The following is a 16,226-nucleotide window of genomic DNA, read 5'->3' as shown; positions in this document are numbered from 1 at the left end:
CCGCGTCGTATTCATAGTTTTCCTGAAACCAACCTTCCTTCCATGGATGGGTGGCAAATCCACAGCAGCAAACGATAAATGCAAATCTGAAAATACAAATTTACCTACTGATCTTGGAAAATGTGTCTCCAGATTGTGACAACTATTACCCTTTTGTTGATTTCTTTATTACATATTTTATTTGGTTTTTCTTTTTGAAAGGATCCCTCTTGAAATCTAAATGCCTGAGTTGCATGGCCAGTATGTGAAACGGACAAGAATGTCTAGTGAGTCAAGACTGGACAGTTAAGGTCCAGTACAAGTCTGGAAGAGACTGATGGCACTGTAGATTGACAAGCCTGGAAGAGACTTGTGAAAGTGTATATGGACAAGTGTGTTGAAGAACTAGCCTGGAAAAGACTAGTTCAAAGTGAAGATGGACAAATCTGCAAGAGATTAGTCCATGTGAGGTCATCAGTGGAAATTCACTTTCAATTAAGCTACATTGTAAATTTGGATGTAGCCATAGTCAGCAAAGATGGTCAGAAGACTAGTGGGGATGCAATGGAAGCAACTCCTAAAATTTAGGGAGTTACTAATTTTGAACCTCAAAATCTGTTCGCATCATTACCTTCCTTTTTGCACAAGGATCAATCCTCTGGTCTGTGCCGAGGTCAAATTCTGCACCGAGCATGGAGAATTTTAGACCGGAAGGCTGAAACGGGAAATATCTTCTAGTGCTGCCACTTGGCACAAATGTGTGCACTTACCTCTTTAAAAAGGGCTGGCGTGCAGTTTTTGGGCTGTAAGGGGCTCATTTGTGAAAAACAGCTGCAGATGGAGAGCTCTTGAGAGCTGGTCTACCTTGTCTATGATGCACAGAGGGCTGAGCTTGCTTCCTACTCTCTCTCTCTCTCCCTGACAGTATGGTTATGCTGCAGAATCAAGGGCCTTTCTTCTGATTCAGGTATAGCTGTGTGGAATATGCTGTTTTTGCATGAGACAAGAGCCTCCTTTCTCCAGGAACAGGAGCAGTTGTTTGCTGCCCACAAGCAGGAATAGGTGAGGGTGGTAACCTCACCAAGCAAGTGCCTGAAACAGCACTAAATCAGTACTGAATCTGGACTGTTCAGAGGTTAATTCAGAGTCCAAATGATGTCAGAATCAAGGGGCACTTGGCCCAGATGATGCAAAATAGTACAGGGATCAATATAAACTGAAAACAGGTTTCAGAACAGGTCTGAACCAGTAATTACAGTGGGCTGAACAGTACAGGGAACAGTATGAGTTGTAAACATGTCTCAGAACAGGTCTGAACCAGTAATTACAGCAGACTGAAATGGTCAATTCTGCACTCCAACCAGAAGTTTCAGACTTGGGCAAAGTTTCCCCTCCAGGTCAACTTGATTTGGGTCAGTAATTGTACTGTTATGCTGTCAAATTTCACCCAGAATAGGTGAAAGACAGCCCATTGTACTTTCTCTTTTTAAAAATAAAGAAATACCACAAGGGGCGCCTAACTTAGAGGCCAACAGGGTGTATGTGTTGCAACAGGAGCATTCTAGCTTCCTGTTTTTCTTCTTGATTCTGTGTCTTTAAGTTCAGGTAAAGTCGGGGACTGTGAATTAGGTGAAAGCATTTACGTATTTTTTTGGTTGTACACTGCCGCCCTTCCCAGTGAACAGGCCGGTTTGCATGGTTCCATTGCCGGGATCGAATCACTTTTTCCATAAAGAGTGAGCCAGGGTTTGTTTGGGTGTAGACACAGAATTGTGCATTATGGCTGATAGAAAGGAAGACACCAGAGAGGAAGCATCTTCATCACAGGAGATCCCTGTTGTTCATGAGGTGGGAGAGTCTTCTAGACCTCCACAGTTTGTTACTCCTCCTGTTATGGTTGAGCCACAAGTTCTTACGGCTTCTTCTATGGATGAAGACACTTTCAAGACTCAGTTAGTTGCTGATGTGAGTATGTTTACTCAAGTGATGCAGAATCCAAGGTTTTTGGCATTTTTGCAGCCTTCCTTTCATTTACAGCAAGTTGGGCAATCTGCAAAGATTTTGGATCCAGTAGAGGTCCAGGATAAGGGTAAGCATGCTACAGATTCAATGGAAACACCAAGGCAGCTTGCGGAGTCAATGGAGACTCCAAGATTGGTTCCGACTGTCCAGGAACAGGTGGCGGAAACGCTAGTTACACAGGCATTGCTAGTTCAGCTCGCCACTTTACAGCAGCAAAATGTTGGTTTAAATGGACATGGAAACGGTTTTCAGGCTTTACCACAGGTTTTCCCACCGACCTCTGTACATCCTGTTTGGAGGTGGATCTGTATTTCAAAGTATGGCTGGTTATGTGCCTGGAAACCAAATTTATGTACCAGGAACAGTGTTTTGGGGTACACAGGGTTTTATGCCAAACCCCATGTATGGTAATATAGGCATGCAGCCTGGATTTCAGGGTGTTCAGGGCAGTTTTGGCATGCCACAGGGCACTTTTGGTATGGCTGGTTATCAAAGCCAGCAAGCAAGTATTGTGTCTACAAGCCCTGTAGTCAGTGGTCCGGCAACTCCTATGCCACCTATTAGTGTTCCTATGTTGCAGGTATATCCTATGGACCCTTTGATGGCTCATGAGAAGCCAAAGCCATACAAGGAAGGTGGTGCAGCCGTACAGTTTGACATCTTTCGAGGATTTGAAGATAGGACTAAGGCTCTCTCTCTTACAGCAGTTTGATGCCGCATTTGCAGGAGGGAACTTTACAGAGCCCTCTAAGGTTCGGAAAGCTGCCACTTTTCTTAAGGATAATGCTAGTCAGTGGTGGAGTACACTGTTGATGCAAGGACAGGCTCCTGCCACTTGGACTTACTTTAAGCAAGTATTTGCTTCTGCTTGGTTGACCAATGAATTTAAGATCGATGTTATGTCAGCTTGGCACAATTTGGATGCATCTAAATGCAAGGATCTGGAAGACTATAACAAGAAGTTTTGGGAGGCTTTACTTCCAGTCACTTCTTACAGGGTTGTGCCATTGACTGAGCTGATAGAGAAATATTGCTGTGGGCTGCCCAAGGAACTTCGGAATTATTGTACAAAGACAAAGGTCACCACTTTGACTCAGTTAATTGAGAATGCTACCACAGGAAATGCATTATTGTTGGGACAGTCAAGTGGTTTTGGGGACAGCATTAAACAGGACAAATCTGAAAATTTTTCAGCAAAGAAGCCATTTAGTAAACAGGTTTCTCAGATTTCTCAGAGCACAGGTAAATCTTGGCAGTTCAAGAATAAGCCAACCAAGTTCTTTAGACAACAGTCAAAGGATCAGAAGAAACCTTTTGTACGCAAGTCTCTTGAAGAGAGAAAGGCTTTAATGGCTGAGAGGAAGTGCTTTATCTGTGAGCAGACTGGTCATATTGCGTCTAACTGTCCGGACAAGAATAAGAGATCAGCTGATGATAATAAAGAGGACAGGAAAGGAAAAAACCCCAAACCTTCAGCAAGTTTAGTGCGAGATATGCTGGGAGACAAGCCACACTCGGATGCTAATGAGCTCTGCAGAGCTTGGGGTAAAGTTAGGGATCAACATGTACTCATTTTCTTTGATCCTGGAGCTAAGGCAAACTTTATCTCACCAGAGTTGGCTTCTACTTTGGGCATCATAGCAGATGAGATGGGCTACACAGCAGAGGCAAGGTTGGCATGTCCTGGTCACTCAGAGTCTGTGACACCCATTCTTGGAAAGCTGCGTCTTCATATACAGTCTTATGTTGATGCAGAAGAATTTTATATCATGCCACTTGAAGGCTGTGATGTCTTGTTGGGAATGCCATGGATGTTCAGAAAGCATGGTGTGATGGATGCCTTTAACAAGACACTGACTTTGGAACGTAGGGGAAAGACTCATGTGCTTGATGTGAAGCTTAAAGGAGAGTCCGTACCTGTTGTATCGGCTTCTGCCATTACATCTGTAATAAAGAATCATCTTTCTGCGTACTTGATTTTTGCACGTGATGTCAAGGATAATGATGAGTCAAATTTCTCTATATTAAATAGAGACATGTCTGCTTTCTTGTCTCAGTTCAGTGATTGTTTTTCTGACTCATTACCATCATAGTTGCCACCAGAGAGGTCTGAGGATCATGCGATAGATTTGGTGCCAGGCAGTAGCCCACCAAATAGACCTCCGTATAGGGTTAGTGCAGCCCAACAGAAAGAGATATTGAGCCAAGTGAATGAGCTCTTAGAAAAAGGGCTGATTCAGCCAAGTTCATCTCCCTTTTGCTCACCAGTGCTCTTAGTGCAGAAGAAGGATGGCTCTTGGCGCATGTGCATAGATTATCAAGCATTGAACAAGAGTACCATCAAGAACAGGTTCCCCATTCCAAGAATTGACGACATCCTTGACCGTTTGGAAGGAGCGTCAATTTTCAGCAGGATAGATTTGAAGAGTGGATACCATCAGATCAGGATTAAGCAAGAGGATGTGCATAAGACTGCATTTAGAACCACGTTTGGTCTCTATGAGTTCTTGGTAATGCCATTTGGACTTACTAATGCTCCTGCTACGTTTAATCGAATGATGGACAGGATTTTTCGTCCATACAGGCAGTTTGTTGGTACATTCTTTGATGACATGATTGTCTTTTCAAAGAATGAACAGAGCATAAAGAACACTTGAAGGCAGTCTTTGATGAGCTTCGCAGTAATAGGTTGCTTATCAATGGCAAGAAGAGTGAGTTCTTCTTGGAAGAAATCTAGTTCCTGGGGCCAAAGTGTCAAAGGATGGTGTCCGAATGGATCCTGCTAAGGTTGAAGCAATTAGAACATGGCCAGATTTGAAGACTGTCCATGATGTAAGAAGCTTCTTGGGTTTGTGTTCTTACTACAAGAGGTTCATTCGCAATTTTGCAAAGATTGCTTCACCTTTACATGCTTTACAGAAGAAAGGAGTCTCTTTCCAGTGGACACAGAAAGAGATTTCAGCTTTTAATCTTCTTAAAGAAAAGATGACTTCTAGTCCAGTGATCATTCTGCCAGATCTTAGGAAGTCATTTGTTGTCCAGTGTGATGCCTGTGGCAATAGCATTGGTGCAGTGTTAATGCAAGATGGCCGGGTAGTGGCTTATGAAAGCAGAATCTTGCAAGGGCCAGAGAAGACTATGCAGGTCTATGAGAAAGAATTGTTGGCTGTGACTCATGCGCTTTCTTGTTGGAAACACTACCTACTTGGGGCAGATTTTGTTGTCCAGACAGATCATCAGACATTGCGTTATTTCTTAACTTAGACTAAGCTGTCAGAAAAGCATATGCATTGGGCAAACTTTTTGTCAATGTTCCATTTTCAGATTGTGCATGTGGAAGGCAAAAAGAATGTTGTGGCTGATGCTTTGTCAAGGAAGCCACAAATTTCAGCTGTGTCAATTCCTTATCATCATGAGCTTGATGATATGAAGGAACAGTATGCTGATGATGAAGATTTTGCAAGGATCTTTGATCAGCTTGTCAATGGACAACATCATGAGCATTATCTTCTCAAGGATGGTTTCATGTTGATGCATGGCAGACTATGTGTGACTATGCCATTGAGACGGAAAGTTATGACAGAGAGTCATTCTCCACCGTATGCAAGGCATCGTAGTATTGATGCAACAGTCAAAGCAGTAGAGACATTCTTTTATTGGCCTACTTTGAGAAGAGACGTGGATGCTTTTGTGCGGCAGTGTTTGATTTGCCAGAAGGTCAAGTTTGACGGGCAAAAAGCACCAAGGCTTTTACAGCCATTGCCTATTCTGGATAAACCATGGGAAAGCATAGCTACGGATTTTATCTTTGATCTTCCAAGGACACAGACAGGAAATGATGGGATATGGACTATTATTTGCAGGTTTAGCAAACAGGCTCATTTCATTCCTGTCAAGAAGAAGATAAAACCAGATCAGATGGCACATTTGTTTATGTGCAATGTCTTCAAGTATCATGGTATGCCACAGTCTATTGTCAGTGACCGTGATCCACGGATGACAAGTCTATTCTGGAGAGGCATATTTGAGAACATGGACACAACGCTTAAGTTCTCATCGTCATTTCATCCACAGACTGATGGACAGTCAGAAGAGGCAAATTCTACTATCTTGGATCTGCTTAAGTGCTATGTATCAGAGCACAAGTCAAAGTGGGAGCAGTATTTGCCTTTGGGCGAGTATGCATACAATAATACTGTGCATTCATCAACAGGCAAAGCCCCTTTTGAAATTGTTGAAGGTGGTAAAAAGGTTCCTCCCATTTTGCATACAAAGGATAAGATTTTTCAGGCAGATCAGTATGTGCAGAGTATGGGTGAAATGTATCAGAAAGTTAAGCATGCCCTTGAAAGGACTCAGGCAAAGCAAAAGAAAGCTGTTGATCATCACCGTCGTGAATTGATATTTTCACTTGGTGATTGGATACTGTTGCAGTTTGAAAAGGCACGCTTAAAGAAGCGGAACGGCAAGGAAAGTCTTTTCACTAAACTTAGTTTGCGATACTATGGGCCTTTTCAAGTAACAGAGAAGATTAGTGATGTCAGCTATAGGCTGAAATTGCCTGACAATTGGAAGATTCATAATGCTTTCCATGTAAGTCTTCTTAGACCTTATGTGGGTGATGTGCCAGAAGATATGCCAGCTGAGGAACAGCCCGAAGTTGAGGAACTTGATGGAATTCTTGTTCCAAAACAGGTATTGGCACACAAGGAAAGGAAAGTGAAAGGCAAAGTTGCTAGAAGGTATTTGGTTAAGTTCAAGAACTATCCAGCTATAGATGCTAAGTGGATGGACGAAGATGAACTTGCAGAGTCACCTAATGTGTTGAAACTTTACCTTGAAGCATTTCGCTTGCAACCTACCTTGACCCCTTGTATCTCTAAGCTGAAATAGATTGTCAAAGTGACAATTGCTCAAGAAAGAAATTATGTACAGAAACAGATTTTGTACAACTTAACACTTATTGTGTCCATAGGTTTTCTCAGTGCTAAAGAAGTAAGTATTGCTTGCAAGAATACAGTTTTTCCTTCTATTGAATTGAATACATGTTGTAACAATGGTTACTCGATCGGGCATGTATTTTATAAATTGACTCAGTCGTGATATCATTTTGATGTACTGGCCACTAGATCTCTAGTCAGGGTGATGTGGAGTCATCAAATGAGAATCTACCACTATGGGGATATCATTGTGGTGTACCGGCCACTATATCTGGAAATAGTGATGTGGAGTCACATGATGATAATCTGCCATATTTCACAGTTAGAACATACATGTGTTAACAGTGTGTTCAGTACACAATGTTGACTGATAGCATGTATGTGTTGTACATATGCTGCCAAGTATAAGATCACTGGGTTAGCTGGACGCATGTATGACATTCATGCAAACGAGGACGTTTGCGATTTCAAGAGGGAGGTATGTCACCAAATTGTGACAACTATTACCTTTTTGTTGATTTCTTTATTACATATTTTATTTGGTTTTTCTTTTTGGAAGGATCCCTCTTGAAATCTAAATGCCTGAGTTGCATGGCCAGTATGTGAAACGGACAGGAATGTCTAGTGAGTCAAGACTGGACAGTTAAGGTCCAGTACAAGTCTAGAAGAGACTGATGGCACTGTAGATTGACAAGCCTGGAAGAGACTTGTGAAAGTGTATATGGACAAGTGTGTTGAAGAACTAGCCTGGAAAAGACTAGTTCAAAGTGAAGATGGACAAATCTGCAAGAGATTAGTCCATGTGGGGTCATCAGTGGAAATTCACTTTCGGTTGAACTACATTGTAAATTTGGATGTAGCCATAATCAGCAAAGATGGTTAGAAGACTAGTGGGGATGCAATGGAAGCAACTCCTAAAATTTAGGGAGTTACTAATTTTGGACCTCAGAATCTGTTCGCGTCATTACTTTCGTTTTTGCACGAGGATCAATCCTCTAGTCTGTGCCGAGGTCAAATTCTGCACCGAGCATGGAGAATTTTAGACTGGAAGGCTGAAACGGGAAATATCTTCTAGTGCTGCCACTTGGCACAAATGTGTGCACTTACCTCTTTAAAGAGGGCTGGTGTGCAGTTTTTGGGCTGTAAGGGGCTCATTTGTGAAAAACAGCTGCAGATGGAGAGCTCTTGAGAGCTGGTCTACCTTGTCTATGATGCACAAAGGGCTGAGCTTGCTTCCTACTCTCTCTCTCTCTCCCTGACAGTATGGTTATGCTGCAGAATCAAGGGCCTTTCTTCTGATTCAGGTATAGCTGTGTGGAATATGCTGTTTTTGTATGAGGCAAGAGCCTCCTTTCTCCAGGAATAGGAGCAGTTGTTTGCTGCCTACAAGCAGGAATAGGTGAGGGTGGTAACCTCACCAAGCAAGAGCCTGAAACAGCACTAAATCAGTACTGATTCTGGACTGTTCAGAGGTTAATTCAGAGCCCAAATGATGTCAGAATCAAGGGGCACTTGGCCCAGATGATGCAGAACAATACAGGGATCAATATAAACTGAAAACAAGTTTCAGAACAGGTCTGAACCAGTAATTACAATGGGCTAAACAGTACAGGGAACAGTATGAGTTGTAAACATGTCTCAGAACAGGTCTGAACCAGTAATTACAGCAGACTGAAATGGTCAATTCTGCACTCCAACCAGAAGTTTCAGACTTGGGCAGAGTTTCCCCTCCTGGTCAACTTGATTTGGGTCAGTAATTGTACTGTTATGCTGTCAAATTTCACCCAGAATAGGTGAAAGACAGCCCATTGTACTTTCTCTTTTTAAAAATAAAGAAATACCACAAGGGGCACCTAACTTAGGGGCCAACAGGGTGTATGTGTTGCAACAGGAGCATTCTAGCTTCCTGTTTCTCTTCTTGATTCTGTGTCTTTAAGTTCAGGTAAAGTGGGCGACTGTGAATTGGGTGAAAGCATTTACGTATTTTTTTGGTTGTACACTACCGCCCTTCCCAGTGAACAGGCCGGTTTCAAAATGCACACCCGATTGGCCCCAAAATTGGCGCGCCTTTCAATATTTCTTTAGCTTTATTTAAGAAGAAGTTGATTTACAATGGGATTCTCCCAATCCCCTTCGCAATCCAAACTCCCCTTGCTGTCCAAAGTGTCAAGATTGTGGGAGAGAAGGAAGAAGTCTCACTAGTAGCTTTCTCACTTACACAATGGGGGAATACCAAGGTGGAGGCTGAAAACAGTTTTCCTCTTCTTAGTTGTGTAAGCCAAAAGAACTCTCGTACAAAGAAATAGAATAACCCTATACATGAGTCTCAAACCAAACTCAACTAACTAAGGTGGCATACTAACTGAGCCACGAACTAGAGTAGATAAGAATAGCTGTCATCTAGCTATTATTCATGGGCGGTGTACCAACCTCATCTGCAGCTAACAAGTCGGTGACATAAATGCACAACGGTCACCTTGGCATATCACGAGTGGAGCTCGATATCTCAACACTTCCCCTCGAGCTCAATCCCAATTCCTGCACACCAAGCAGGTCTCTGAACTTGCGCAGCTTCTCTGCGCCCAATGCCTTCGTGAATATATCAGCTACCTGATCCTCTGTGCTGACATAAACTAGATCAATAAGACCTAGTAAAACCCTCTCCCGCACATAGTGATAATGCACATCAATGTGCTTTGTTCTAGCATGATAGACTGGGTTATTTGCCAAGTGTATACTGCTCATGTTGTCAAAATAAATGACAACTGGCCCATCTATAGGCTGGTGCATATCATAAAGTAGCTTATACAACCAAGCTACCTCACATGCAACCATTGCTGCACCCCTAAACTCAGCCTCTGTGCTCGACAAGGCAACTGTAGGCTGTTTCTTGCTGCTCCAAGTGACTGCAGCACTCCCAAAAGAGAACACATATCCACTAGTAGATCATCTATCAGAAATACTACTAGCCCAATCAGCATCAGTGTATCCATGCAACTGTATCTGAACCCCAATCTCATAAAATAGTCCATACTGCAATGTGAACTTCACACGCCTGAGTATGCGTCTAGCCGCATCCAAATGCGGTTTCCTTGGAGCTTGCATAAACTGACTTACCAATCCAACAGCATAGCTCAAATTTGGCCTGATAATAGTCATATAAATTAAACTTTCTACTATGCGTCTGTACATAGTAGGGTCTTCGAGAAGCTCACCTGCATCTGCGCTCAGCTTCACATTCTGCTCCAAAGGAACTGAAATAGGTTTACAACATGTCATTCCATATTTGGACAGCATGTCCAATCCATACTGCCTCTACAAGAGCCGTATTCCACTTGGTGATCTAATCACCTCAATGCCCAAGAAATAACGCAGCTCTCCCAAATCCTTCATCTCAAACTTCTGCTTCAATAGCATTTTCACGTGAAGGATATCTTCATCACTATCACCTGTGATAATCAAATCATCAACATAAATGACAAGCAGCATAATACCTTTCTCTGTTTTTCTCACATAAAGTGAGAAATCTGCCTTGGAAATCTGAAAGCCAATAGTGACAAGATATTGTCCTATCTTGTCAGACCATGCTCTAGGTGCTTGCTTCAAACCATACAAGGCTTTCTTCAATCTGCAAACAAACTCAGGATGAACAGCATGCACATAACCTGGTAGCTGCTCCATATAGACCTCTTCTTGCAAATCACCATGCAAGAAGACATTCTTTACATCCATCTGATGTAAAGACTATCCCTTTGATAGAGCCATAGCAATGACTGCTCTTACGGTTGCCATCTTTGTAACCGGACTGAATGTTTCGTCATAATCAATGTCATATGTTTGTGCATACCCCTTGACTACTAATATTGCCTTGTATCTGTTCGCAAAACCATCTGTATTGTGCTTCACCTTATAAACCCACTTACAACCAATTGCATTCTTATCTTTAGGCAAAGGTACCAATTCCCATGTAGCATTTGCTTCCAAGGCATCCATTTATTCATCCATGGCTTTCTCCCATTTTTCTATTCCTATGGCTTGCTCAAAAGAAGTGGATTTTGGTTCATGTATCACTTTGACTATATAAGCATAGTGAATGGCTGTAAATCCATCATATTTCAGCCTATCCACAGGATACCTAGCTCTGGTAGACCTGCGCAAAGTAGGCTCACTTCCAGGTGCTCTCAAAACATCCCTGGTCTTCCTTACTCCAGGTGTAATAACAGAAGGAATACCCAACTCATCATCAATGCTTTGTTCTGAGCCACTGGACATTCTTGACCTACCAACTCAAAAAAACATACTAAATAGCCACCCAAAAAAGGCAAATAAGTGACTTGAGGAAGAAGATGAAAAGCAAACATGTACTAGAAAGAAAATTGGAGGAGAAGGTTGCAAAAGAGCCCCACGGTGAGAAAATAGAAGAATAGGTGATGCCAGAGGAGGTCTTTTTGGTCCTCTTGCAGCAAAACAAGCAGATGCAAGAACGTCTTGACCAACTGAAGAAGATCAGAGACGAGCTCACTCAGGAGCTAAAAGGGTTAGGACCCAGGCCTTCACAGAGTGTAGAAGGGAGAAGCAACAAAAGGAACGATTGCTCAAGGAATTGAGTGAGGCTAAGGCACAAAGAGATGAAGTGTCGACCATCACCATCCACATAAGAGTAACCTGCATTCACATCAAACATGGGTTGATCTACCTTCTCTTTTCCTTTTCGTGATACCTGCATACCACTATCTGTATTGCTTTGAGGAGATTCTCATGATCTCAATCTGCCTGTCCATGGCAATGAATGTGAACCACTGCTAGAGGACACTTCAGGTCCACTAATATCTTGTGACTGCTGCTGTGAATTCTGTGCAGCATTACCATTTTGTGCATCTACATTATCAATCACATTTACTGGTTTATACCAGCTACTCATCTCATCAAAAACATCTCTGCTCACTGTAAACTTACGAGTAGAAGGGTTATAGCATCTATACCCTTTCTGCTGCAGAGAGTAACCAATAAAGATGCACTTCTCAGCTTTTGGATCCAACTTGGATCTCAACTCATCTGGCACATGAACATAGGCAATGCAACCAAAAATTTTCAAATGAGAAATATCTGATTTCCTACCAATATACCTCTCCTCTGGAGTCATGCCATGTATTGCTGCAGTGGGAGTCCTGTTCATTATGTAGACTACTGTAGCAACTGCCTCAACCCGGTAAAAATCTGGCAGGTCTTTTTCATTGAGCATGGCACGAGATACCTCTCCAATATGCCTGTTTTTTCTTTCTGCAATTCCATTTTGTTGTGGAGTATGACTACATGAATATTGCTGCTTTATGCCATGCTCCTGCAAGAACCTTGCAAACTCATTTGAGAGGTACTCTCCTCCTCCATCTGACCTTAAGCATTTTATTTGCAGGCCTGTTTTTTTTTTAACCATAGCTTTAAGAGTTTTGAAATACCCAAAAACTTTACTTTTCTTTTTCATAAAATACACCCAAACTTTTCTGCTATAGTCATCAATAAAAGTGACAAAATAATGACAGCCTCCAATAGATGCAGCTTTAGTAGTCCACACATCAGAGTGGATTAATTCCAATGGTCTCTTACTCTCTTGAACATGTCTAGGAAATGGTTTCCTTGCATGTTTTCCAAATTGACAGGCTTCACATACCTTATGCATTTCTACAACCTTGAATTTACGCAATCCTGCAACAATATTTTGGGCTTGCATTGATTTAAGTTGTTGTACATTAACATGACCAATGTGTTTATACCAGATATCAATATCTGCAACTACACTAGTCCCATGTGCAAACATTGCTGCACTCAATTCAGGCATGTCTACATCCAACGTAAACATTCTGCCCTTCTTCTTTCCTTTTGCTATCAAGCGACCTTTATTTTTCATATCCTCAACAAAGCATCATGAGGATTAAATCTGACCTGCAAGCCCTGCTAAACCATTTGACCAACAGAAACCAGGTTCTTGGTGATATTCGAGACATGAAATACATCCGACAAGTATTTCTTTTTCCCATCCTGCATAGACAAAGGAATTTTTCCAATCTGCACAATAGGATGTGCAGTATCATCACCAGTCTTCACAAATCCTGGTTTTTCCATTTTCCTTGTATCATGCATCCATTCTGCATGACCTGTCATGTGGTTTAATGCACCTGAGTCAACATACCACACATCGTTGCTTTCTTCTGCACTTGTCACAAAATTGGTCATGTGCTGCACCATAAACAAATGCTCATTTCTGTCATCACCCTGTCTACTAGAAGATGCATAATTCCCTTGTTGCAATTTTCCATTCATGATGTCATTCTGCTTTTTATAGCAGTCTTTAGCCATATGACCCATTTTACCACAGTAGTAGCATTCAACATTGTTGTTTGCATTTTGGCCTCTTTGCCATTCACCACGAACTCTTTGGCTCCCCCTGCCTCTAGAGTTACCACGTCCTCCTCCATAGGATTGGTTTTCTTGAGTTTGCTGCATATTCTGATTTCTATCACGGCCTCCAGATCGGCCTCCTCTACCTCTGCCTCTACCTCTTCCAGCATTTGAGTAGAAGACAGCTTCTTTTGAAGTTCCTCCTGAAGAAGATGCACCACCATTTCTCTGCTCCTCGGAAATTAGAAGAGCAATCAACTCCTCAAAATCAGGAAATCTTTCACGGATGAAAATGGATGTTCGGAACTGTGCATAATCCTTTTCTAGACCATTCAAGGTCACAGAAACTAAATCATCATCTTCCACTGGCGACCCAATGAAAACAAGTACATCTGCAATCTTCTTCACCTTCATGTGGTAGTCATTGATGCTCATACTTTCTCTTTGCACATTATGCAACTCTTGCTTGAGCTGCATTTTCCTGGCTTGCGTATTTGTGCTATACATTTTTGACAAAGTATCCCATGCCTCCTTTGGCGTACTTGCATCCTGAATATCCAAAATCATAGAGTCTAAAATACTGATAGACAACCAGTACATAACTTTTCTAGCTCTCTTATGCCATCCTTTAAATGCCTGCATTTGCTGTTGATTGGGAACATTAGGAAGAACTGATTCTTCTTCATTTTCTGCAACGAATTCCCAATATCCTTTTCCCATAAGGAAATTCGTCATTCTAAACTTCCATGCTTGGAAGTTGTTCTTGTCAAGCTTTTCAGTGACAATCTGTGAAAATGGGAGAAAAGGAAGGAGTCTCACTAGTAGCTTTCTCACTTACACAATGAGGGAATACACACAAAGATGGAGGCTAAAAACAGTTTTCCTCTTCTTAGTTGTATAAGCCAAAAGAACTCTCGTACAGAGAAATAGAAGAACCCTATATATGAGTCTCAAACCAAACTCAACTAACTAAGGTGGCATACTAACTGAGCCACGAACTAGAGTAGATAAGGATAGCTATCATCTAGCTATTATTCATAGGCGGTGTACCAACCTCATCTGCAGCTAACAAGTCGGTGACATAAATGCACAACGGTCACCTTGGCATATCACGAGTGGAGCTCGATATCTCAACACAAAGTAACCAACAAGTCTTCAATCTATTTTGCCCCTTGATTTGGGCACTTAATTGGCCTTCATCCACTTCATAGACAATGGAAATGCCCCAAATTCAATGGCTGGCTAGTCCTCCACCTGAATTTAGCTAAAATTCACCTTCAACCCTGAAAAATCCAAGTCTTCAAGCTTCTAATTTTTGACACGTTTTCCAAGGCTACTACTAAACCCTAATTTTTACTGTAAATTAGGGTTTATAGCAAAGAAATTTGCAATTTCTTAGCCTCAAGGGTCCAAATGCTAAGATCTTCAAAGCAAGGCTGTGAAATGGCTGGGAGATGAGAGAGAAGGCTATAGAGAGAGAAAATTCAAGTTTTGTCACGAAGAATGACTGAAAATCAATCAAATCCAGCTACTGCCCTACCACAACAACATTAAATGCTGTCGCCTACAGTTGAGACATCCAAATTAGATGTCAGCTTGTACCTGGATGCAATCGCCCAACTATGAAGGGTCCGAATCTGCAATCACCTCCTCAAAACTCACTCATGGCTGGCTGCATGGCTGAAAATAGACTGCCATGGCTGCTCACAGCTCTCCTACCTTTGCTACAGTAAGAATGATCTCGTTTTTCCTTTTCTTCAGCCTTTTATGAGCTTGTATGGGCAAGTTTGTCAAGTGGCAGCCTTTCCAAATGGTTTTTCCAATATTATCCATCATTAAATATTAATTTTCAGCCTTTATTTGTTGAAAATTAATCTAATAATTATTTCAGTGCCCAGAAAAATAATCTAACTAGCCAATAATTAAATAAGCTAGGCATTTTCCACTCCCAAGTCTCTTTGTACCATCTTTGATCATTAGATCGGTGTTAGGTACCATTAAATGTTACATCTCTAGTGTCACCAACTAACACTTATGGCCAAATGAATGACCTAGGCCAACAATTGACACCAAATACCATCAAGTACCTGTGTAACATAACCTATAGCAACTTTTGCCTTTGACATCCCGTGATTTTCTCAGGTCCCGAGCTCATAACCCAGTTGCACCTCACATGTGCAACATTTACTTAATCATGTGATTAAAATTAATCCACATGTTAAGTGAGGTTTCAAAAATACATGTCCTCATGATACTTCCTCTATAAAACTCAGGGTCTCTTCATATTAAACCTTATTTAGCTGATTTAAACAGCCCCAAAACTCAAGACTAATGCTACAAAGAGTTTCTGTGTCGTCCCAAAAGCAAACTCCCACAATTTGGTTGGTTCCTTGTCTATAAATAAAATGGCGTGCTCAATCACCTAGCATCCCGTTCCATTCCAGTCATCAAGTCCTTATCAGCATATGGCTGTCCAGCCGATTCATTGACTGCTGACACTCCTTTCAACCCTTGGTGCCTTCTTTCCAGCTTTCGTCCAGCCTACAAGAGGTGCCCATCTACTATGTACTTTACAGCTCTACTGCTCAGCAACTGCATCCAAATCATCCCACAACCAGTCCAACCCTGTGTTCTGCTGTTTACAGCTGTCATCTGATAGCTGGACATCATTTCTTACCTGGCTGACTGCTTTTTCAACTGCCCTCAGTACCTAACACCCTATTTCCAGCTGCTGCCTTGACTCCCAGCCACGTGGACAGTTGTATTTACAGATCAGCTCAGTTGCCCTGCTGTTGTACTGCTCTTGGAGGTTTTAGTCTGCCAGACATACTTCTACAAGCTGCATTTTTGCTGCCTGCCCAATCTGTTTAGCATCAACTAGTTGTTCAG

At 41.9% G+C, this 16,226-nt stretch overlaps 1 protein-coding gene across 1 annotated transcript in view; it reads right to left on the bottom strand.

The window, feature by feature from the left end:
- Nucleotides 1-16,226, bottom strand: part of LOC148020891 (uncharacterized) — a 96,562-nt gene that overhangs the window by 39,660 nt on the left and 40,676 nt on the right. The gene's annotated exons all lie outside the window — the stretch shown is intronic.

The sequence above is a fragment of the Lygodium microphyllum genome, chromosome 18 (genome assembly GCF_053477565.2).
Source record: "Lygodium microphyllum isolate KBCC chromosome 18, Lygodium_microphyllum_v1.1.10, whole genome shotgun sequence".
NCBI classification, from domain to species: Eukaryota; Viridiplantae; Streptophyta; class Polypodiopsida; order Schizaeales; family Lygodiaceae; genus Lygodium; species Lygodium microphyllum.
The sequence above is the reverse complement of the archived record's forward strand: the minus strand, read 5'-3'. Positions and strand labels throughout refer to the sequence as shown.